The following is a 25,784-nucleotide window of genomic DNA, read 5'->3' as shown; positions in this document are numbered from 1 at the left end:
CATCTTGTATTCCTTACTGATAAGATTTTAATTAAGATTACATTAGCTGGGGAGGTATTAAGAGAAGAAAATACGATTAATGTCCCTTAATCTAATAATTTTGAGAAAATACGATTAATATCCCTTAATCTAATAATTTTGAGAAAAAAAGAGAAGAGTTTCTTCTAAAATATAATAGTAATAACAACAACAACAATGATAATAAACAATTACTCCAACTTTCTAGGACCTTGTATTTGAGCAGATTATATCTGGATGAGTGCTATATGTAGTTTCATCAGCAGGCTGCAGGTTCTCTTTTTTGATCATCTTGATCATCTCAGTCACTACATACAGGAAAAAAGAGGGATCCATGCTTATAAAACCAGTTTGTACTGTCAGTAGGCCATCAGATTAGCCAGAATGCACTTTTAAAGAGCAGAGAAGCTAATTAAGACACAAGCAAGATCTATAGTACCTCCATGGAAACTCAGGCTCATTTATGAACTGCTGCTGTTTTTATCCTTGTTATATGTTTTAGGTTAAACAGTGTTTTTAATGGCAGGTTTGTTCATCACTGAGGAAATTGCACAGGCTCATCAACATTAATGCACCAAGGAAGGAAATACAGGCAGAAATGTAGTATGGCTGTATTGCCAAAATAGGAAAAAAGCATTCTTAGAGACAGAAATAAAACACATTTGTTTGGCTAAAAAAGACATCTCTAACATTTTCATGTTGTTTAGAGAGTGTTTGGTTTATGGCCTGGTCATTCTGTGTCGGACCAGGGCATTTACAGGCTAAGAAATCCTTGTCAACCCTGGATTATGGGGCACCAAGAATGTAGCTGAAGGGTATTCAGCAAAGCAGTTTCCTTTGCAGTCCAAATGTTGCTAAACAGTATTTGCAATGGGCACATAACTTTCTTACTCTGTCTAATGTAAAAAGCTTGGGCAGAAATAATTTTGCAGTAAAATTAGCATAATTATTGATTTGTCATGCTTCGGCTGCTCCAGATTAAGTGTTTGAGCCCTCATGCTTACTGTGAAGCTAACTCCAACTTGCTCACCATCATCATCATGTGTGCTATGGGATTTCTGAGACATGTGCTTACCATAGATCAGAGCACATCTGATAACTGAATACTCTGTAATAATTTCTTTGTGTTTCAAAGTCCTTTGGATTCCAGAATATTATGCACATATTTGAAATGTTCAAGAGCTATGTAGTGGGTGCATAAATCATGAGATTGTCCTTAAAAATGTGACAGCTGAAGAGAGAGAGAAAGAGAACTGGAGACACAACTAAAAAGAAAGGTAGAGATAGAGGCAGAGATATTTATGGTTCTTTTCGCTCATATTGATTCAGATCATACTTTCAAGATCTCTTGCCCAACTATTTTTATAGTACATGGGGGTGAACTTTAAAAAAATCACGAAGATTTAAGATTCACAGCTTTTATACCTCTCATTCTTGTTTTTCATAAATCACCAAATTATCATGACAGTTTGCAACAAAATCACAACATTCAGCAACACTGTGTTGTTTGTTTTAGGCAACTGGCTTTCAGATTACTCTTGAGACTAAAACTGACTTCATATTTATCATGTTTTTAAAACAAAGGTTGTTTTTCACAGGTTCTCAGAAAATGGAATCTTCCTTTAAGCAGCATTGCAACAAACTTACCTTTGGTGGAATGGATTATTTTCATGTCACTTTCCCATATGGTGCTCAAAATGAAATTTGATAAGCCATTCCTAAAGGGCAGTTCCCTATACTCAGATACTGGAAAAATAGAATGTTGAGAGAAGAGAACAGGGCTTGTAGTGGGAATGGTTAGAACATGTGTAAACATTGTTTCTCTTGTAAGAGATGTTAAAAAAGGAGGTTGCATTGATCTAAAAGATTTTAAGATAGAAGGGTTTGATTAGTAACCACCGAAGCAAATTGCTAGCAGTAGTTTAAAACCAAGCTGCAAATGAACTACAACTACTAAACAATGCTTTGCCTATTCATTTCTTAAAAATAGCATCCCCAGCTCCCAATCCCTGTTGCATTCCAGTCATTAGAGAGAACCTGTCTGCTGGGTAAGCATATGACTGGAATTCAGTGAATTCAATACGTTTGTAGGTTCATATATTTTTCTGGATATTTTCCTTTTGCTCTCTAATTGTAATCAGTACTGAGAGCAGGCTGTGGAGGTGAAACCGATGATGAAGCGGACTTGGAATTTACTGGTTTATGGTACCAGGATAAAAATGGTAAACTACCAAAAATAATCTTTTGCCAGTTTCTCCTGATAAGGTTCTGATGATAACTCCTGTAAACCTTCACACTAACTTGAAATGCTGAGTTTAAAATCTCCAGATTTTTTAAACCCATAGATTCCCTAAATCTTCCAGGAATGAGTTTGTACTTATATTTAGATAAAATTCATACAGTATAATTTCCCTCAGTTTTATAGTGACAGTAGCAGTGACATACCAAAGATATAATCAGTTCATAGCACGATGTATAACCCACTCTTTCAACTTTGCTATCATGAACTTTTGTGTAGGAGGATCAAATGTTGCCTATTAATGGTTTCTGGAAGAGGCAAATGAAAAGAAGAAATAGGACAATCCTCTCTGGTATCTCTCTTAAAAGGAAATCAGCAAAAGGAGAGCCTTTTGGTCAAAATGAATACTCTGGCATTTTAAGAAGTCATGTGCAATAAAGCATTTCTGAAATGTCCTCATAGCGAAAGGATTTTAACAAATGAAACAAGAAATTATAATTCCCTATCAAAAATCTGAAGAGGGAGGGAATATTTTTGCTGTGTGCAAGCTGAATCAAGTTAATGAGGCATCTAACACTGCGAAAAGAGCGTTCTCTATAAATAAATCCTGTCTGATTGGGATATATTAGTCTTCTGATAACATTCTATAGCCTACAGATGCTTTGAATAGAATGTGTATGTGTGCAAATACTCAGATCTATTGGAGTTACTGTTCTTCCAAGTCCTTGTCCATCACGCATATTATAGTCATTTTCATATTTAAGCACTGAATAAAACCTCAGTCTCACTCCAGTGCCCGGTTTGAATAGGTGGGCTCAGCAGCTAGGCTCTGTGAAAGCTCTGGAGATTGTATTTCACACACAAAGATGTGGCTAAAGAGCAGCTGTGTAGCCTGTCAGTGGAGGACTCTTCATCTGCTTGCCAGAAGTAACACTTGTGCTTGCGAGAGCTTTAAAGGATCAAGGAGTAGGGCCTCATGTCACAGAGTACTTTCCCCCACCGCTGTCCTGGCTGTGTGCTTCTGTGTGTCATGGAGGGTCTGTGGTGACTGTGAAGGCAGCATGGGCAAACAGGCAGGAGAAAAATCATACGACGTGAAGTTACAGGCTCTGGTAGATTCCTTAGAAGTAAAAGTGTGTTTAACTGCAACATCTTTTGATTAGAGTGTCAGTTCATTCTTTTGGAAAGGGAAAAGATTGGGAGAGGGAGATGATTTGGAAAGTTTTTTTGAAAAAATAATATTTTTTTTTAATCTTCCAGGCAATTGAAAGCTCTTTCTTTGTGAAGTAGCATACTCTTATCTTTCCTTGAAAATGTGTTGTAGTTACCTATGTATTATGTTTTCACATTTTCCTGAATGATTTGCTTCTTTAGAAATCTTGTTTATCACCTCCCGAGTTCTGAGAACAAAGTGATGCAGATCTTTGGAGAAGGTGTTCATGTTGCTGTGTTGTGGTCATCCAGTCCTTTAAAAAAAAAAAAGAAAAAAAAGAAAAAAAAAATCAGCCTCAGGAAAGAGAACCTAGAGTTTTAAGACCATTGTGTAGCAATTCAGAAGCTTTTGGAGTATTTACTCTCTGTAACAACTCAAAATAAAAGAAATAAAATACCCAACACTTCGGTGCCACAAAAGGCTCCAAATCAATATAGCGTAATTAATAATGCAGTCCTAAGAACAAATCTATAGAATTTCTGTTTTTGTATATACTTTTTCTTCAAATAGAATGACATGGTTGTTGTCAGTGCCCTTTTTTTTTGTCCTCAAGGCTGGACAGCAGAGGGTTGCATTGTCTTTTCGACTATGTAAGAGTACTTGGTGGCCAAATTAACTTTTGAATCAAAATGCAGAAGTTTTCATGAGCTTTTAATTAGCTATTAAGACACTGCTAATTTCAGATCAAAAGAATTTAGGGCAAAGTCTTTTTTGGAATTAAGTGCTGCCATGCCTTTTGAGGGTCTAGAACACTGGGTTCAGAGTGATAAGACTAAGAGTGAATAGTGATATATCTAAAACTGTACCAACATGTCTAGTTAGCAAAACACACTTGTCCTGCAGTCCAGGATAATTTGGGGTTATTTTGTAAGAACGTTACATAAAATTAATGCTTTGAGATACAGTTTGTCTTTGCTAGTTTCATTTGCACTCAATTTTTATAGTACACAAAGTCAAATCAATATGCTGTTTAATAAATCAAATCTTAAAACTCTATGATCACTGCCATTATGCTTTTTGAAGAAGAAGACCTCCCTGAAAAGCTGGTATCAATCATTCCTGTATGAGGTCTGAAGCAAATGTAACCTGCAAAGGCTGGTAGCTGGGCTATCTGCCATCATTGCTGGCAGCGTAAAGGCTCCGGATACAGTCTTCTATTATGAGGAATATGGAGACAAATCTGTCTGGTTTTAATGTGTGTTAAGTTTCTGAGATTAATTCACGTTGTTGTGTTTGAAAACAGTGATCTAGACTTCAGGGCCTATGGATGTTTCTCCATTACCGTGCCCTCTGGACAGTTTGTTGCTCTCTGAACTCCCCTTTTCCAACTTGTGAAAGACTGTCCCCATTTTGAAGAATTTTATTACCAAGAGGGGCAGCAGTCTAGGTAGTATTGTTATATGAATCTACAGTGCTAGTACAATAGAGTCATAATGAAGGCAGGGGTCAAATGATATGAGGACAGGGTTAAAATAGCTTTATTATGGCACAAATGGACACTTAATGGTCATGCAGAATAGGAAGTACTGCATATTTAGCTACACAGGTTACGATTTCCAGAATCTACCAGCATTTTTCAACATTTCCTTTTTGTAGAAGAGATTGTACAAATTGTTAATGGTTGGATAACAAATATTTAAAGGAATACCAGTTTAGTATCTGTTATGAGGCAAACGTGAACCCTCATTTTAAGTGATCACTGGAAGAATGAAATAAGAGCATGTGAACAAGAACAATTATTTTAACTCAACATATATCATTCTGCATAAAAATGATGACATTATGGAACTGTTGAAAACATCTTATAATAGAAAAAATATAAATGTGCTTCTTTTCTTTTTATGCTAACAGGTACTGTTGTCCAAAAAAAAAAAAAAAAAAGAAAAAAGGACCTGTCAGGGAAAGTATACAAAACTGCTTTTCCTTTGAATGCATATTTAAAATGAAGGCATGATGACAGCTTTCATTTGAGCACTGGACGATTTTTTTTTTCAGAGTTTGCTGCTGTTCATGCAAAATAAGTTGCTGTGATTGCAACATATGTATTATATGGCACATATGCTACCTCTTAGATAAAAGTGTAACTCTTGTGGTTCCTAGCATTTTTCTAAGGACATACAGTGTTTAACAGTAACAGATCTTTTTATAATATTTTTGCCATGTTTTTGGCAACTAAATATTTTTTCTTTAACCTTTCTCATTCATAAGTTAAATTTGTTGTTAGAGAAAAATGGAGTGTGGAGGTAGAAAGCAACAGTGTGAATAAGAGAGCAAGAGTGTTTTGACTGGCAGTTTTCTCTTTGGCTACCATTTTGGGTTTCTTTGTTGTAATGCAGGAGGGCAATAAATTGCCAGCTGCAAACAAGGGTCTGTTTAGCTATGTATTGTACAGACAATCATATACAATCAATTATGGGTTAAAATGCTGGTGTGGCACTTCAGAAATTAGGAATAAGAACTACTGTTAAGAATAATGTGGGCTTATTGTCCAATTTCTGACATATGCAGTAAAATGTGTATCTTTTATATCTGTTTGATTATGTTCAGTCCTTAAATCCTTCCCTGTGTAAGGGTGTGGGCTTTGAATTACGGTATGTTGAAACATATTTTCACACATACGATGATTAATCACAGCAAAAAGACAAATACCCCAAACTCCACCCGCAGTACCAATGATTAAGTGTTTTTTCCTGTGAATATTCCCATGAAGCCAGTGGGACTAACCATATGAATACCTCTTACTACATGTGAGCAAGGAAAAATGTGAGCCCTGCTTTAGGCTTGAACACGAAGCGAGCTTTCTTTAAAGGACAGCGTTATTTGTTCCCTACGTAAATCCTAAGTAAATAGAAGTGGACCTTCAGTCTTCTCCCTCCTACTCCCAGAAATGATCCCATTATACTGGTAGTTCATAAATATGCAGTGAAGCCCATCTGTTCTAGCTTGTGATTTAAAATAGTATCTTGTAATTCTTTGTAATGTCTCTGGGTCTGATCACAAAGGCATCAGTGGCAATGATAAAGCTACCATTATCCTCAGACGCATTGGCTCAGGGTTCCCAAGAAGCTTTGACGCGAGTATTAATCTCTGTTGGAAGGGATCCGGTGTCCCTTTCTGGCGCCCATCGTTCAGGAGAGTGCACTGTTCGCAGGGCACTTTCTAGAAACAGGGCTACTTGTGCCGCTGGAAGAGGGGGCCTTTGTGAATCTCTTGGGCGCTTGCACAGGGATGCTTTCCCCAAATCAGGCCAGAGCATGCAATTACACTGTCAGGCTCTATCTTCAGACAGAGATGACTTTTTAGGCAATCTGTAGATCTGAGTTTACTGTCAGAATTATGAAAAGCCTTGGAAGGAATTCCATAAATGTTCAAAAATAGCTATTCATAAGCAACAACAGAATAGAAGTAACAGTTTGAGAGATTTTTAAACTCCATTACTTGTACATATTTATACAATATAGTGCCTGTCACCGATAATGTACAGCAGATTTATCGTGCTTTATCGTTTTAAAGAAGAGTCAGTCCTCTGAGTGACGTATGAAATAAATTACAAATAAACAAGATGCTGCTTAATAAAACAATTAATTCTCCGAAGGCTCTGGCAGTGCTTTCTGAATTCTTATCAGCCCTGCTTTACAGCTGTAACTTCAGGATATAATAGGAGATTGGATCTTATACAGGCAACGAAACAGATGATCAAATTCACAAGGGATCGTATCAGGCTTTTTCCAGTACTAAAGAAACATATTAATCTCTGTCACTTTTTTTTTGAAACGCTGTGACAGAAATAAACCTGTACTGTAACTTGGCCCTTTTAATGAGCTTCTGGAGTGTGGGCTTTCCACTCAGCACCTGAAAAACACAACAAAACACCTTTTACATTAAAGATGTGAGGTTTGCTGCTGGCTAAATTTGTACACAGAAGTCTATAAACCAGTGCTCAGCCAGCTGGGAAGCAAGAAAGCAAATTCAGATTCTGCCATGAACTTCACAGACCAATTATCTACTTGGAATCATGGGAGTTTAACAAACAAATACCAGCCCCTGCTGAGCCTTTTCAGTCCAGCAGCTTATGGGTGATTCAGTTGCATCAGAGGCTTTTAGACTGATCAATTCTTAATCACAAAGCGCAAAAATTATTCTCAGACTCATGTCAGTTTCTTTGGACACCTTTGTTAACAATCTGCTTCAAATAATTTTTTTAAAGAACTGCAGACACTGTTTTTATTGACTCCCCACTTGTAAAATGTTTATAGCTTGTTAATTTATATTTACCCCTTTACTTTTGCCTGCAAATCAACATCACTTAGCACAGTTTGGTTACACTTTGTCCAAAGGAAATTACAGAAGCCTGCTATGGGGCTAAAATGAAGGAAAGCTGAGGAAAATCAATACACTGATGATTAAACAGATCGTAGCAAATTCACGGCTGTAAGCTACAGCATGGAGACATCAGTGTGATGCCTATCTAGCAGTTAATGTGCTTTCAGCCAGTTGAAGAAAATTTCACAATAAGGCAGAATGTAACAGAAAAAAATATAAGCTACTACAGAGCAATGCTGTTTTTTACTCGATAGGAATGGTTCTGTTATTCAAGTTTTATTTTGCTATTTGACTTCACAGAAACAGTAGAAAAGGTTTATATCTAAGAAAAAGAAAATCTATATCATGGGGAAATTTGCAGTGGGAGTTTTAAAGAACTATTTGACTTGCAGTATCACTCACAGCTATTGTAAAAGCTCTGTATTTACCGTTATTTTAAACCACTCTTTTCTGTCAGTGAATTTCAACTGTGATAATTTCTATTTTAACCTTCCTTTTGCTTTAATTAGAAGACAAAAAGGTATAAGCATGTTTCTAAATAAGTATCCTAACAAGAAGGATAATGTTTAGTGTAAATTGTGTATTGTCTAACAAAGTGATAATCTGTCACTACTCATTTTAAGTAATAGAGCAAATTCACAATAAAAATAGGCAAATGGAGTTTTTTGCACATTAAATTATTGTGTACATTTAATAGCACTGAATAAGTATTTATGAAATTGATGTGGAAGTAGGAGAACAGTCTTGGGAATAACAGGCAAAGGCCAGTACCAGCATGCAGCAAGGATCCTGAGTGGGTCCAGGGACTTCACATTTGTAGACAGTTCTCATTTATGAACAGGAAAAGTTTCCCCTCTACCACCCATCGCAGTGCCTCCACAGCACAATGTGACCCCGTGCAATGTGTGTTTACTCTACTCACCAGTAGCCACATAAAAATAGAATCTGTAAAATGAACTTGCAGCGTTAGGGCCAATTTGTCACCACTGATAGAAATAGGGATGCCAATGAAGAATTAATTACGACCAGAGGGAACTTAACAACTGTGACTTGAGCTTTTACAAATAGTGTATGCCCATTTCAGTGGATTTCAAAGGCTCGTATGAAGAGATGGCCCACAGAGCCTGACTCATTCCCTCCTCAAAAAGGAGGCAAAGGATATTCAGGCAGCAAAGGAGATTATTTCTCTTTTTCACACAGCTTGAGCATCTGCAGAAAATGTTCACTCTGGTGAAGGAACATTGCTGAGCTACTCCTCGATTTTCCTGACTGGCAGCCTGGAGCCTTTCAGTCATATTCCCCTCAACGTACTGGCACACCGCTGTTCTGCATCATCATGGGCAGAGACTCCCAGAGTTTGTGGGGCATCGGGGCTACCATCCTATCGACTGCACCCACTTTTTCCTTGCACAATCCACCTCCTTCTGGCACCCCTCAGAGGGTCCGCAGTGAGAGGCACCATCAGGGCAGTGTAAAGCTGTGCTGAATTCAGGCTTTCTCTCACTGTCCTCTCCTCCATTTATCCAGAATCATGCTTGTTTGTATACTCAGCCACCCAAAAATCAGTAGAAGAAAATACCTGGGCCTTACTTCTGAACTCTGATGGGAAAGCACTGCTCTTCACAGATGCATACTGCCTTTCGCCTGAGGGTTTCCAAAAGAACCATGTTTTTATACTTTCAACATAATCCTGCAATTCTTTAATTAGCAGAAACATCACAAAAACAGGGGAAAATGAAGTGCCAAAAACTTTACTAGTGCGCTAAGCTGCATTCTGCTGCTGATTTATTTATGATGGAATACATACTTTATTTAGCTGATAATTTTATTGTTTAGCCAGTCTTAAAAAAATCTTTTGTTTTTTCTAAGAGGTTCTGCACCAAAACCGGAGATTTTTGTTTTGGTTTGCAGCAGGTAAATGCATAATTGCTTTAATAAACAGTATTTGATTAATCAAAGAACTAATAAGTTACAACTAGTTTTTCTGAATGATAACATCTTGTAGTCTGTGGTGTCAGCTGGAGAGTTGTAGATTCAATACTCTGTTAAGATGCTTAAAAATTCCCCGTAAACATACACAGAAATATGCTGAATATTAACCCCCCCAAATTATAAATACACAGAGATACAAATCTCAAATAAAAAACAGTGTTCTCTGAACCCAGCCTGTGTCAAAATTCAGTCAAATTTCATCTTTACAACTACAGTTAAGTTACAAACTAAGTACAAGGATGACAAAAATTCAAAGAAAATACAAATAAGATAGACATAAAATACATGGCACAATAAATATTACAATAAAATGTAACATTAACTGAAGATTTTTTGTTTTCGCAATTCACATGGCAGCTTTGAGTAACAATTTCAACTGAAAATCTTAAAAAAACTTTTCATGATATTTTCTGTCACTGGGATCATAAACATGCATTAGAAAATTACCTTTGAAAAGATTTACTTCTTGTGAACAGTTTAATAGACTGCTAATTTTACCTAAAGATGTAACTTCTCCTGTATTTTCTCTAATTCTGTATCCAGAGCTGTAATGTCTAGGATAAAATAACTAATAGTGAGAGCTGTAGTAAAACGTGTCTACATGATATTGATAGCTTAAAAAGTGAAACAATACTATTGGAAAATGTGGGAAAAGATCCATGTCAGAATCCTCTTGGGTTTGCCAGTTTAATCGTGCTCCTGGGTATGTAGTTTTCAAGATTTTCTTCAGTTGTGGCATTGAAGGAAAAGTAAAATGAAGTGACAGAACTGATTAGAAGGCGATAATGGAAGGGAAAGTGAATAAACCAAGTGTAAACTTTTGATAGGCAACACTTGTGTAAAGCCCACTAGTTATGTGCTTTTTAAAAAATATTTTTGTAACTCCAACACTTTGATGAAGATGACCAATGAACTTTTTTAGTATGTAGTGATCCACATTCAAGAGTAAGTATGAATGTTCTACCAAAATATACTTTTTATAGAAGCAAGTCCTTTGACATTACCAATAATGTTAACTTCTTCTATTAAAATTGCACAACAGGTTTATTCTGCAAAAAATATTTTGTTGCTATTCAGTTACTTACACTAATTTTTATTTGACTATAATGTGTGAATTATGAATGGAATGCTCTTTAATTGGTAGCACATATAATTTACTTAATTATAGAAAACATACAATTAAAGTATAGCCGTAATAAATATTAAAATTTTTCTGATGACAAAAAATCCAGATGCAAAACAGTATATTGCAATGTCTGATGAAACAAGCTATCAGCAGGAAAACTACTTGAAAAACCTCTGAACAATGCATTTATTTTTCTTTTTTAAACTTTGTGGAACCGATTCGCATGCTAAAGACCTGATCAGTAAAAGTTTGGATTGTTTCTCTGTTAAATCAGACATGCCTCCTAAAATTTTTGCAATGTTTCCTTTATAAATTAATTTTTCTGTGGTTATTTGTTAATGAATCTCCCCCACGTGAAAAAGTAAAATCTCAGTAGATGTGGATTTTACACTGCACTAGATCAATCCCAATACCAGTAAATGGATATTATTAAACAGCATGGGGTAGTGCAAACTGGGAAAGAAAACTTGTAGTGTGCTGCCTTTGAGCAGACCTGGCTTGCATGCTGTGACAGGGCAATTGTCGACATGCTTTTTCATGCCAATCTGCAGCTTTTTCAACTCTAGATGCTATGGCAACCAGGGTTTAACAGACTAAGCAGCTAACAAGCTTCCCTGATGGAATTGTCTGGTTGTATGATTGCCTTGTCTTAGTGAAAATATAAAATAGACTGAAGACACTTGCGGACATTTGTCAAACTGATTATAATTTGGACACTCAGCTCATAATTATCTGTTATATATTGCATAGTATTGACCGGCAGTGTTTTCCATGCTGTCTGTAGAGAACACGAGTGTCTTTCTGTACAGCCTGTTTCCTGTGGAAAGAATGGGTTTTGGTTAGGCTGAGTTGGTCAACATGGCAGGTGAGATTATGTGGATATAGAAAATAAATGCTGTTAGCAGAGGGTTTTTTCCCTTCTTTTTCTCTGGGTTTTTGGTAGTTTATTTTAAACATAAAATAAAGAAAACAAAAGCCAATTATAAAGTAACATGATTCTTTACAAGCATATAAACCCACAAATAACTGCATTTTCAGGACACATTTTTGAATGTCTTTATGTTTCTTGATGTTCATTATCAGGCAGTTGAGTTCTTTTTGTTGGCCTCAATGAATGCCTTGTGTTTCTCGCTTGCTTGTTTGTTGTTTTTTTAATTTGTTCTCAGAAGAAAAGGGCATTCAGCATAAAACATGGGTCTAAGACTACATGTTTCCCAGCATTTTTTACAAGCTGAAATCTGTGGGATTCATTACTCTGCAAAGCCTGCTTGACCACTTGTAGAACATTGTTTTATTGTTTTGAATCTGTTTCAGTTATAATAATAGCTAAGCAGAATGTTTTTGTTTTGTTTTTGTTTTTTTTTTATGCCCTGAGGAGAGAAACTCAGAAACATACATTTCTGTGAGGATTTCTTTAGTGGTATTATCACTCATACCACACTTTGGGGTGAATTGATATGATTCTTTTACAGTAGGCCACAAGAAGACCCATAGGATGCAAATAAGGTTTGAGTTCACAAGTGGAGGTGTATCTTTGGCAGTTTGACTCTTGGAACTGTATCACTGCAGATGCTCCTGACTAAAGGCACCCTCTCAATGATCCTGTTTCAGGGGTGCTGTCCACTACCGTGCCTCTATCAGGCCAGAAAATATCCAGCTAGTTCATTCTTTCCTGTAGGCAGCTGAGTGCCTTACTCAGTTGTGCACATCTGTGTGGAGCACCATCCTCAACACCTGATGAGTTAATGTCACAAATGTGCAGCCTTTCTTTCATAAAGGAGAAGATGAATATCAGGGACAGGACACTTGCCATAAAGCATTCTTCTTGCAAATATGGGAAGGATGTTCATTCAGTTCTGAAGTGAAAGAACAATGTATTTTCTTGAAGTGCGTAAGAAAAAAATATTAAAGCTTTTATTTACTGAATATGTAGATTTGTTGGGAGTTCCAATATTTCAAATGCTGAATTCACACATGGTTCATAACTTTTAGTTCCTCTAGTTTGTATTGGTGACGAGTCATAGTTCATCTTTGATGGTAAGATGTCTGTAAAAGGTTTGGTCTTTATCCAGCTTGGGAAAGAATCAAGAAACAGCTTTCCAGAGAACTTTAGAGACATCCAGCAAAGGCCAATACTTTCTTTTAAACCACTCACCTAGATTTCCACTCTGCTGGCAAGCAAGATAAGGCCATAGTGTTTACTTCATTGAATAAAACCCAGATCAATTTTTGTAACCTTCTTCCTTTCTGAAGAATGACTATGTTCACCATAAGGAGGCTGGTTTTTTAAAATAATCTATATATTTTCAGTTGAAAAATATTTTTCGTGTGAAATGAGATTTTTTTTATAATTTTCATCTCCTCTTACACTTTTTTGTCTGTGAATGAGTAAAGAAAATAATACTGGTTTTGGAAAACTGAGTTTTAAAATGTTTTAAAAAGGGTTCTTGTGTTGTTGACTGAATGGGAAAAATGCCATGGTAGTAATATTCCAGTGTCCAAATAATTGACTTTGGCTGTGGAAAACAGTAGCTGTGACCTGTGGCACTGGTGTTAAAGATGTTCTCTAATGGTAGGGACTTCATGCCTCCTTTCATCTTCCCCTTTCTCTCTGTCAGGCTTGGGAGCCCTATTTCTGTGCTGCCAGAACTTCTTTCCTTTTTTGCTCCTGAGGGTTTTTTTGATAACTGTTCCACGTATAGCGGCTTCCAGGTCTCAGAAGCTATGTAGCTATAGTACAAGCCATTAGCCTCTTTTTGACCATCTGACATGGTATATACACCATTCGTCCTCTATTTGAAGTTCACTATGCCTTCAAGCAGAAAAAAGTTTAGCAGTTACAGATAATTTTGTTCCCTGAGTTTAAATCAAGGGTTGCAATTAAAAAAAGATAGGCAGAAAATTAAAAAAACCCAAACAAACCAAACCCCAAAACCAAATCACCGTAGGTGTGATTTATACTTTTCCACCTTATCTGTGTTCTGATGAATCATGTGGATGCCCCATCCCTGGAAGTGCTCAAGGCCAGGCTGGATGGGGCTCTGAGCAACCTGGTATAGTGGAAGGTGTCCCTGCCCATGGCAGGGGGTTGAACTTAGACAATCTTTAAGGCTACTTCCAACCCAAACCATTCTATGATTATCAAATTGCCCTTCTTTTATAAGTGTAAACATCCAGATTGCATGTAGCTGGCATTTACCTTTGGCAACCAAATCATCAGGAGACAACAGAAACCAAATACCTTGGTTTTCTCTGTTTTTTCTGGACATCCCAATTTAAAACAAAATTAAACAGAAACCCATCATTTTTGGTGCTATCAGGGTAAGCAGAGGTCTGGCAGAATAGGTTTTGAACTGTGGTAAGTGCAACTTCACCTTTTTGTGAATTTCTACCTATTTAGTCTTAGGAAAATGTGATGTGGAAATTTCTGTCTATTTTTACTTATAGAGTTTACCTGCTGAAAGCTTCACAGCAACATCGGCCTTGAAGGAAAAACTGAAAAGACATCAAAGAAGCAGAAGGTCCTGTAAGGTATTCCTAAGAAACAGCATCAAAAAGCATTTATATGATTGGAAAAAGGAGAAACACATCAGGAAGTCATGAGCAACATACACGGGAACTTCCACAATGTCTTGTGACATGACAGTAACATGCCTTTTTTTTTTTTTTTTAACATTGAACACTACAGTTTTTACTCTTAAACTGAGATCACTTTAATATTATTCTGAAAGCATAAAGGAGTAGGGTAAGAGCAAAGTAAAATAAAGGACAATAAAACATATTCAGAATAAAAGAATATTATGTCTGTTACAAGTTTCCTTTACATAAACATAACAATAGAGAAAAACTGACTAAAACCTGAACAAAGAAATGTAGCATCATAACATAAATTCCAATGACCAGAATCAAGTTTTTAAACATGCAGAGTGCCTTCACTTCCAGAATTAATGTAGTATAATGGGCTAAGATTTATTTACTTGAATCCAATTCTGCTCCAGGAGTTACTCTATTTGTATGGTATACTACTAGCACCTCAGTGAAAATCATTGCCATTAAATGTCTTCAGTAAAAAGCAACAGGGCACATTTTTATTTATAGAAAAAGAGGTAGTGTATTTTATGAGAAAATTTCAGTTAGGAAGAAAATTGAATTTTTAACATATAACTTATCCTTATAATACCCTTAATTGTTAAGGGAAAGCATTTTAAAGGAGTTAAAAGTTTTAAATTATCAATGAAAAACTTTTCTTCTATCCCAATTACTTTGAATTTCAAGTTATGCACCTTATTCAAAACATCTATTAGAATATCTAGATAACTATAAAATATTTCATAAAGAGAAAATGTTAATTTATACATAAATACATAAACCCTGAAAAAACCTAAAGAGAATCCAAACATTTAAGGCACATTAAATATTAGAATATATTTGTAATTTCAAATATATACATTTATGCATTGATATATGAATGCATATTAGTTCTCCTATTTTTTTCATAGCGTATAAAAAGATTTTTGCGTGAAGATCAGATTTCTGATCTTTGCAACTATGGAAGCTATGTAACAAGAGGCTCCTAGGGGCTAACATGTATATTTCAATTGCTCTTCTCATTTGGAATTTTGAACTGAAAATATTGCTTCACCCAGGTTACTCTATTTCCCCTGTGATGGCCACTTGATTCTAATTTCTGTGTTTTGCCTTTACCTGCCCACCTTGTGACTTCATGAATGGCTATTTCTCATGCTACCATCCAAGCAGTTGTTAATTTTTGCAGGGAAGAGATAATTAATGTAAACATGTATTTTGCCTGAAATGTTGGCAATACAATAAAACAGGCACAATGTAATATGTTCTGTGCATCTTGCAAGAGGGAATCATTCTTTCTCATTTTGAGAGAATATTAGAAGACATTCCTACAAAGGCTCAGCTTCTATAAAACAGTGATTTTCAGGAGCTTGAAATGGTTGGCTGGAGCATGCATGAATTTGTTTGCTATTTCTAGAATATATTTTATCAACACCTTTTCTCTACAATTTACATTTTTCAAAATGTCACTGTTTCTGTGTGAGATACTAAGTATGGACCAATTAACTGTTGATGCTTTCTGCCAAGAATAAATGTAGAGATATAGCATATATACAGGACAGAGTAAATATCCTATGATGGAAATGCAGAAATTGCCAGACTACTGTGAGTAATGCATCTTGAATGTTACCTGAAGACATGAGTCAGATGCTAATTATTAATGCAGAATCTGTTATAGAAATAGTTGAAACTGGGGAGAAAATCAATGCAAGATGAAGAGGTCTACCTTTTTACTTGTTATCTTCTCTAGGGAAAAATACAATTTACCTAACCTGTTTTGAAAGTATTTTCAGGTAGGAAAATTTTAAAATATGGTTTCTACAGTCAGAATGGGTTCAGCACAGTCATACCAGAACCCTCTTAGAAACCCACTGCACAGAATGAAGTAAGTAGCTGAAGGAGGGATGTTCTCCAAGGCAATGCTGAGGCTGCTCCATCCAGGTGAAGCTGTGATAGAGCATAGAAGGGGGCTTTTGTAAAGTACCTTATCCTCAAAAGGATTTCTTGTTCTTTTTAAGTAATCTGGAGAGGATGAACAATTTGAAGTCTTGTGGACTCTCAGTTTTTTTTCTGCCGACTCTACGGTAGGGACTGAGGAGTGTCAGAGCAGCTGGAGCTGAAGGCAGTTCACAGGTACTTGCTGGTGGTTCATATGTCCCCTGTTCTTTGATAATAGGCTATGAGTCCAGAAATGACAGGCTTTGGTAGTAACTCAAAATACTAGTAGCTACACATTGGTGGAGAATGGTTGGGCAGAAAGTGATTCTAAAAATTTCCATCAGTTAACTTTCGGTTATCATCATTGTAGTGTACAACTATCTGTTGTTGTTGGTTGTCTTTAAGTTTAGCCAATACAGAGTTTACTTTCCTCTCATACAAACCAGGATGTGAACAACCTGTTTTTATTTACCACTGTGTGGTATCACTGAATGTTGAGACAGTCCATGGTAATTTGGAAAAAAGGAAATTGTTAGGGCATCTGTCTCTGCACCTTGTTTTCTTTCACAATGAGGTGATCTATATATATACGTAGCCACCTAAAAACGTTGGATTTAGAAGTTTTACTTAACATTAAGGTAGCAGCTGGGTCTCAAGAACCTCTGCATGAAACAGAAAAAGAAGGAGGTAGATTGCAATTGCATACTTCTTTTTTTGCAGGGCTACAGTTTCTGAGGTCTTAGTATCCTGACAATTACAAATATGAGATGTAGCCATAAGGGCAATCTTGCCTTGCCAGAATTCATAACATGAGTTGGCTGCTTCAGAGGAAGAGATTCTTTTATAGCAAGGGACTACTAAGGAATTCAGGTGATGACATGGTACAAGCAGTCTTTCACAAAGATTCTTACTAGAAAACTGTCCCTCACAGGGACACAGATAGGGTTGCTCTCATAGGCACCACCTCTTCTGCAGATCCTTGACTTCAGCCCACTTCAGCACAGTTCAGTACTTCTGCCTGCGCTCAGTTGCACATTTGGCCTTGCAGGCCAAATTTGTGGGAGGACACGAGCAAGGGCATGCTCACTCACATATGTAAGCGTGACTTCAAAAGGAGAAGAAACCTTGTCTAATGTGGGTATGGCAGCTGCACATGCTTGAATTCTCTGAGAACTTCACTCTCTCCCATCACATTCAGACAGACTTCTGTAGGCTTTATCACTGTGAAAGAAGTTTTAAATAATGTTCCATTAAGTAAAACATCTGGAGATAAGTGAGTAATTAGCATGTCAGGAATTACCTATTTGCTGCTTGATTGGGATCACCACTTCAGCCATTTGTTGGTGAGCCCTGAGGTCTGTTCTGCACTTCACTTTGCAGATTTCTTAAATTTCTAACGTTCATGATATTTGGGTAAAGCAGAACTGCAACATGAATTGAAATTTTCACTTTGGATAACTGTTTAAACTGTTCTTCAAGATACTATGTGTTTTGAAAGTTAAATTGTCAAAATTCTGAAAATAGCTGTACTGCAATCAGAACGCCTTTCTCCAGTACAAGGACCTTCTAATATTACTGGGTAATGATGTATATAGCACAATACATTAATGTTGCCTTAAATGTGTTCAATAGTACAGAAGAATGTGGTAATTAGGCACTAAGGGATTCTTTTTGCTATGGTTTGATGAGGTGGTCAATTACCTGTGCTGTATGACAGCAAGCGGTACAATTGGTTTAACTTAATAAGTACATTGACGAAAAAGGCCACTGTGATGTACATTAGTTGCACTGAAAAGGTTCTTTTGAGTTATTACCAAAGTCAAACCTCAAATATCAATTAATTTAATTTGTTTAGAACAGTTTACACTTTACACATTATCAAGTCTTTTGCTATCACAGATTGTACTGTACATTAGGTAAATTATAAATGTCTAACCAAAAAGTGAACATTCGGCTGCGATGGCTATTTAAACAAGATTAAAGGTAACAATTTTGCTAGAATTTGCCTTTAACCGAAGCTCTTAAACTAAGATTGATAGAAAACAGTTTTTGAGAAGAAATAATGCATACTGATTTATAGAAAATGCTGTTCACTGTATTTTCCTTTTTGTATTAGATTTAATGAGTAGATATGCCTTTTTTATTTTGTGGTACCCTACCATTAAATGATACCATCATTTTTTTTATGCCTAAATAAATTCTAATTCTTGTCACCTACTATCTGTACAGGAAGATTTGAGACATTATTCCTAATTGAGATTTTTACTGAATATCTTTTAAAGATAAATTTGTTTTATTCTTTCACCCACTGTTTAAAAGGATTTTTCACATTTTTATCTTCTAAAGGAATTGTCAATGAGAAACTAAAACTGCGTAGACTATACATTAAAATCACTTTAGTTTTTAAGCTGTCATGAACTGTTTCAAAAAATGCTAAGTTGCTATTGTTTAATGTCTGTCATTTTATAATGCTTTAGAAGTTATCTATCCTGTAAAATTATTAACTGATGCTAAAATTGCCTTGTAAGTATTAGGACAATAGCAATTTTGTAACAGCTGGGACACTGCCAATGTAAGATAAGTACATTTTGCTCTGTAGATTCATAAAGTGCTTTGAAATGGTTTGTAACTGATGGATGGATGCATTTTCTAAGTGTAGAAAGCAATATTTTGTAGAAGGAAATGGCTTGAAAGCTGACACACATGCATGCAAATGCCATTCTCTTCAGTAAGTAATTTGCTTTTTCTTTCAAAAGCATAAATGGCATAGTTAGACACATTATTTTGTATATTGCACATAACAATACAAGATGCACAAAAACAGCAAGTACAAAACATTTCATATTGATAGAGGAACCCATGGCTGTAGTATATGATTAGCATAAATGTATACACACTGAAGAAATGCCTTCAGGATTAAAAACTAAGGCTGAAAATAGGAAAAGTTATTCTAACTTCAAGAAAGAAAATTTTTAGAACATACTTTTTATTTCTTAACCTTGGACGTTTTAAAATTAATTAAGCCATGTAGGGCCTGAATCAGATCGTACTCATGCTCAGTACTCCATCTGACTCCAATGGCCCCATATCAGGCTTTCACTTTGAAGAGAAATCAGTTAAATAAATCCTTAAAGTGTTTGTATGGCAACGACAAAACCCAAGAAAATACTACTCTGAAGTACATATAGGCACAGATAGTAGAGATCACATTTGTTTTCTTATAGTTTAAGAACCATTAAATGCTAAAACTGATTTCTGTTTTATATCATTGTAGCACATTTGTGGTTTATTTCATTGTATCATTGAGATCACCTTTGTTGTAGAACCAACACTAGCGATGAAACTTTTGGCCAATTCCTGTAATGATCTTTCATGTTAAACTGTTGTTTTAGGTCTTTGCCCTCGGATATTTCGATGCCTACTCAGCTATCCAACCTTGAGGAGTCCCAATGTTACTGAAAAACTGGGAATTACACAGCTAAACCTATGCTGAGTAAGTGAAGGAATCTCTATCTTAGTCTGGAAAATGGTCCCCAATGAAATCTTTGGAATATCAGCTTCAGCAGGTCTACTCAATATGATTAGTGTCAACATGTGGCCTTTTTGTTTAAAGAAAGGAACATTTCCTTCATAGAACCTTGTTAAATTTCTCATTCAACAATTATTGTAATCATGACCTCTATTGTTCATCATTTCCACTAAAATTTCTGCTTCTACATCAGCTTCTTTCTTAAGATATATATTCCCATTAGATACAAAACAGCCATTAATCTTAATGGAAGCTGTGCTCAGAAATGGAGTGAGAAAGATACCCAGGAGGTTTTGTCATATCTTTAAATTCAGTAACAAAAAAATTGATTTGAGCTAAATTCTGATAATGAATGCACATTGTTGAAGAATTAACATTTAAAATATATTTACATACTTCCTGAATTTATATTAAGAAGAATTGAAACAACATTTCTATTGGATTGTGTGGCAGATTTCATGCTGTATCCTAAGAAATGCTGCTCGTTTTGGGATACAGTAGGAAAGAGTGTAGGGTGAATAGCTCATAAAAACAGCTTATCTGGCAATTGGGGTCTTATTTTTTTTGTTCTGTGTGTATGAACAGAAAATATTTTTTCTGAAGTATGTACTTTTTTTTGCAATATAAAACAATTTTAGTTTTTTGTTTGTCTCATAACTATATTTACAATTTGAACAGCAAAATTTACTATTGACCCCATGGTTTTACCTCTGTTTCTGCACTTGATGCCTGTAAAGTGCATGAAACACGAACTTGAAAATGAGCTTTTTTTATGGGCATAAACTGTTTAGAAATTTTTCTGAAGTTTGTTTGTTTATGGTTTGGAAGCATTTGAACATCTCTTTTTGGAATTAGTTGTCAGATTTTGTGACTGCAAAATTGTGGCAACATTACAATACAGCTACATGTGATTGATAAGAAAAATAAACTCACAATCAAAATAAAAAATTCAGTCATGGTAATTGTCCTTCAGAAGACACAGTTATCCCTTTATGTATTAAAAATGGAATGAACCTATTAATAATAGGAATATTTGTATTTGAAAATCCTGATTGCAGTTCTTTAAAAGTTTATCTCATAATACCTTTTTATTTTGAAGGATCAATCTGTAGAAGGGAATGTGAGAATAACATTTAATCATAAACTGGCAAACAGTCAGTAGAGTGGCAAGAATTTGATGGTAAACAATACTTCTCCGTAAAATTGCCAGATTGAAAGGATCTGATGACTCCCACTTCTAGGAGCTACTTGGACAATTTGCAACTATTTTAAAATGCTTGTGTTTTCAGAAACAAGTTGTAATACAGAACCACAAAAATAATTTCATGAAGAGTAGGTTAGGTGTTTATCTGTATCCTATCTGCCTTAAGGAGAAAATTCAGAGCTCAGAGTATGTTTGTGACCAGAGATTATGGCTGTAACACATCAAAACCTTCCGTGATTTTGCTAGCTGGTGTGACTGGAGCCCATAGGTAGAAACTGTGCCTTGGAAGACAAAACATTTTTTTTGTCCATAATATATGCAACTTTTGAAATGTCACCAGAGATGAGCTGAAAATACAACTTATTCAATCAAAACTAACCTAAAGATTTATGTTTGAACCATATTACAACTTGAGTAGCATTATAATTTTATTGAAAGAGTATTCAAATAAAATTGATTTATGGCTTTGCTTTAAAAAGAACAAGATAATTTTTATTGTTTTTGAAAAAATCAAAATGCTGTGTTCTTGGGGAAAAATACGAGAGAGAATTAAAATGCAAAGGCATATAAAATAGTACTTTTATTTCAGAAGTAGCAATTTTCAGTTTTGTTTCCTTTAAGTGAGGGAAAGTGTAATTAATTGGGAAGAAAACAAGGAAAATGTGTTAAATAATATTTTCTCTCCCATTGTATTTCCCTTGTGTTTTCCCTAATTGGTGTCACATTTTTTCTCTCCATGTTTATTTCATCCTTTGTAAAAAAGCAAATGGATACAAAACCCCTCCCTGAACTAGGTACAAAATTAGTCTGATTTCCCCACTTTATCATTTTTCTAGAAAATTTTTATAGTTGTGTGTGTGCGCACACATGAAAATAAAACATTACACACAACTTTACATCAGTGCTATTGCTAGGTAATAAACATGACAAAGTTCTTTAGGCACAAACTGTTCTTAATGCTCTTGAAATATGATGCTAAAGCATTTGTGAATAATGTGGAATAAGATTACATTTTGTTTGAACAAATAAGTAATACGAACAAATATTTTGAGTATTCTGCTGTCCCAGAATGTGCACATTGACAGTGTGTAGTTACCATATGTAGTACGGTGGAGGGAAAGTCCATATTTAGTTTTATGATGATGAAATTACTGCTTCACTAAGCAATGCTAACTAAAGGCAGAAATTAGACATCACACTAGAAATACAAACAATTCTGTTGCCCCAGCTTTTCATTAAAGACCACTGGAAATTCTTTTGCTTAATCTCATGATCAGCTTGAAATATCTGTATACTGCAAAAATTTTCAGAGTCCTAAATGTTGGGTTTTTTTACAGGAACCACGATGTTTTGGATTAAAACTCGCATTGTATCTTTTGAAAAAGAAAAAAAGTGGCTTAACAGAAATAGTATAAACAACTGAGACTTGCTGCTCCTTAGGAAAAAAAACCCCAACAAATTGTTTATGAAGAGAATTCTTAGTGAGCATTTGGCCATGATTTAGGGACCACTTTAAATTCTTCTGTTTGGCCTATTGTGAGGTAGATGGGATCATTTTATTCTATACAATTTCTGCAATTCCATCTCAGTCTTATTTTAGCACATAATTAGGAGTCAAGCATTCTGAGGAGCAGGTTATACAGAAGCATATTTACAATAGTGATTTGAATAGGTTTTCTGTAATCTAGCTATCAAGACACAGTAACCTTTAATCACAACAAGGACTGAAGTGAGAAGAAAAACTTGGTGATACTCTGTAGAAAGCCCTTGCTTGCCACTCTTGCAAGTCCATCTTTCCTTATTTGCTGCTTTCAGGCTGTGACTCAATAACTAGTAGTATGAGACTGAGATGAAACAGTAAGATAGTTTTAAATAAATCATTACACCCAAAATGTTTTGTTTTCAATATGTAATGGTCCTGGCAACAAAAAGATTTACTTCCAGTGAATCATTGGCAGGTACTTTCACATTTTAAAAATATAAAACGTGTGAGGTTCTGGCAGGTTTCACTTACCTCCTCAAATTGTATTTTATAAAACTTTGCACATCTGTCATACTTCTTATCAATTTTTTTTTCAAACATTTTGCATGTATTAAGGAATTAAGTCTGAAAATTCTCCAAGTAGGTCGATGCCTAATGTCATCCTTCATCTTTCTGCAAGACAGAGAGTCAGACAGAGGTTCAGCACTGATTATTTATGCACCACCTGTGAAACAGTGAACCCCTTTATCTTCTATGAATTCACACATGCATTGACATAAATTAAGATTGAGGTGCTCTGCATAGTACAGCTAGCATTCAGTCTCCAGAAGACTGGGTCTTGTTCAGGCTGAAATAAGATCTCAGATAGTTTTGGTATAGTCCAGCTACTTGAGACAGCAGGAACCATTTACCCTTCACAATAAAGCAGAAAAAGGTCAGAGGCTGCATTGAGATTCCTCTAACAAAAAATTATGTTCAGTCTGTGCTCTGGCATTGCCATAGTCAGAGGCAGTAGCCCACCTGGCATTGCTCTTTAGGTGACTATTTAGTTTATTAGGTATAAAGACACAAAGTAGAATAAGTTATTGATTTGAAGGGTCTTCTGAACTTGCTAGGGAAATCTGATACTTTAGGTACAAAAATCTCCCTCCCTTCCTCCCTCTCTCCCTCCCTTCCTTCTTTTCCTTCCTTTCTTCTTTCCTTTCCTTTCCTTCCACTAATATACCTGATGTCTCTGATTTTCCCCTTGCTCCTTTTAAATGTACTGATTTATTATTGACTCCTCCTTCAGTTATTTTCCTTCTGGCCTGCTACAGTGAGTGTGTTCGTTGTTGCCCAAAGGATCTGTTATTTAGATGCATCCAATAGATAGTTTATCAATAAGTTCTTGTAGTTTTACTTTCAGACTGCAGTATTGCTCTGCAACTTAAAAGTAGCATAATTTAACAAATTATTAAAACATAGAGGAGATAGATAAAAACATTTTTAGGGGAAGAAAAATAATAAAATAATCTATGTTTACATGAGATTAAGGGTAATATATGTATAGTATATTATTCCACATTACTGAGTTGAATTTTTTTAAAAATAGAGATTATTTATTCTTGTAAATAAAGATACAATCTTCATTCTGATACTTTTGTAAAAGTGAAAGCCACCAGACATTTCACCACACTGTATACCTGATAAGCTATACTGAGCAGTAAAACAACTTTACAGAGCTGTATTTGAGGATATGTCATGATCTCAGATGTTCTTATGATGAAAGGAACTGAATAAAAGAAAGGGTTCCATATACCTCATTTCACACTAAAGTGTCCAGTTGGAGTCAGTGGAGTACATGGCTCTTCCTGGCCTGAGGTTTGTCACCTGAGAGATAGAAGAATGATCTGGGGATACAATGGTGAGGAAGTGCAACTCCTGTTTTAGGTGGCATCAACCACAAAGTGAGAAAAAGATGGCAAGATGAGTTTTTCATGTTTGACTTCTGGGAAGATGAAGCTTAATTTGAATACAGTTAAGAGGGAAATGAAGAGTCTGTATATTCTGGGCAGTTAAGAAAATCACTCTTAGAAGGCAGAATTCAGGATGCATGGCTGTGTATTTTAATTATAGTTTTCAAAACTATAATTATCAAATGCCTTCCTTTCACTTCTCGCAAATTAGAGGTCTGAGTTGCTGAACCTGACATCATAAAAAAGCAAAAAATTTCGCTAGGAATATTTTTTTGTTTATCTGACAACTGAATTAGTTCAGATTTTTTTTCCTGTTTAGCTTTTATTTCTCCCCCCTAAGATTCAGTGATATTTTATGTACATATAATCACAAATAGGTTTTCAGTTGGAATGTTACTGCTGAAGGCAACATGAAGGCTCCTGTGTGAGTGCAAAATTCTCATCCTCTTTTCAGTAACATTATGGCCATCTATAGATAGCATAAGTGGAAAAAACCACATGTAGAAGCCCAGAGTTTTCAGTTGTATTGAATGGTGGTTACAGCAACCAGAACATCATCCTGTCCAACTCATTAAGCTGCTATGACTGTAAAAGCCATTAACACATTAAAAATTTCTGCTTTTTCATGCATCTCAGACTTCAGTCTCATGGTCACAGATTCTATCAGTTATATAGCTTGAGCTAAATAGTTAATATTTGCTGAATCCTGTCCTAATTATGCTACTGGAACAAGTTGTTCCCTCACCACCCATGTATCTCCCTCCCACATGTTACTTCCATTCCATTCCCCTGACAGAGTCTATCAGATTACATGTACCCCTGTGCCTGATAATTTTTCTTAAGGTTTCTGCATCTGAAACACATCCTGCTTTTCAAGGACAGAAGGATGAACTCCGAATGCCTAGAGTGGTAAAAATTCCTGGAGAGCATTTCCTGTAAGGAACAGAAAGTGGTGCTTAGAAACGTATAGTGAGGGGGGAAGAGCTTCAATTCCCTCTACATGTAAATACATAAATATATTTTATTATATATTTATATATGATTATATATATATTTTATAAATAAACTCATAATGCTAGTTCAGAATCAAGGACAGTACCATGCCCTTCAGAACTGCCCAGTTTGTGCAACATTTGTAAGCTAGATATCCTTTCAGCCACCCAGTCCATGGTGCACAAT

General features: G+C 35.6%; 1 protein-coding gene across 1 annotated transcript in view; it reads left to right on the top strand.

Annotated features, from left to right (window-relative positions):
- FOXG1 (forkhead box G1) overlaps nucleotides 1–25,784 on the top strand; it is a 112,241-nt gene that overhangs the window by 36,699 nt on the left and 49,758 nt on the right. The window contains exon 6 of the mRNA XM_080396294.1: nucleotides 14,359–19,927. The gene's annotated coding sequence lies outside the window, so the exon portion shown is untranslated. The remainder of the gene's footprint in view (nucleotides 1–14,358; nucleotides 19,928–25,784) is intronic.

This window comes from Falco punctatus (assembly GCF_963210335.1).
Source record: "Falco punctatus genome assembly, chromosome: 7".
Classification (NCBI taxonomy): Eukaryota; Metazoa; Chordata; class Aves; order Falconiformes; family Falconidae; genus Falco; species Falco punctatus.
This window is presented reverse-complemented; position numbering and strand designations above follow the sequence as displayed.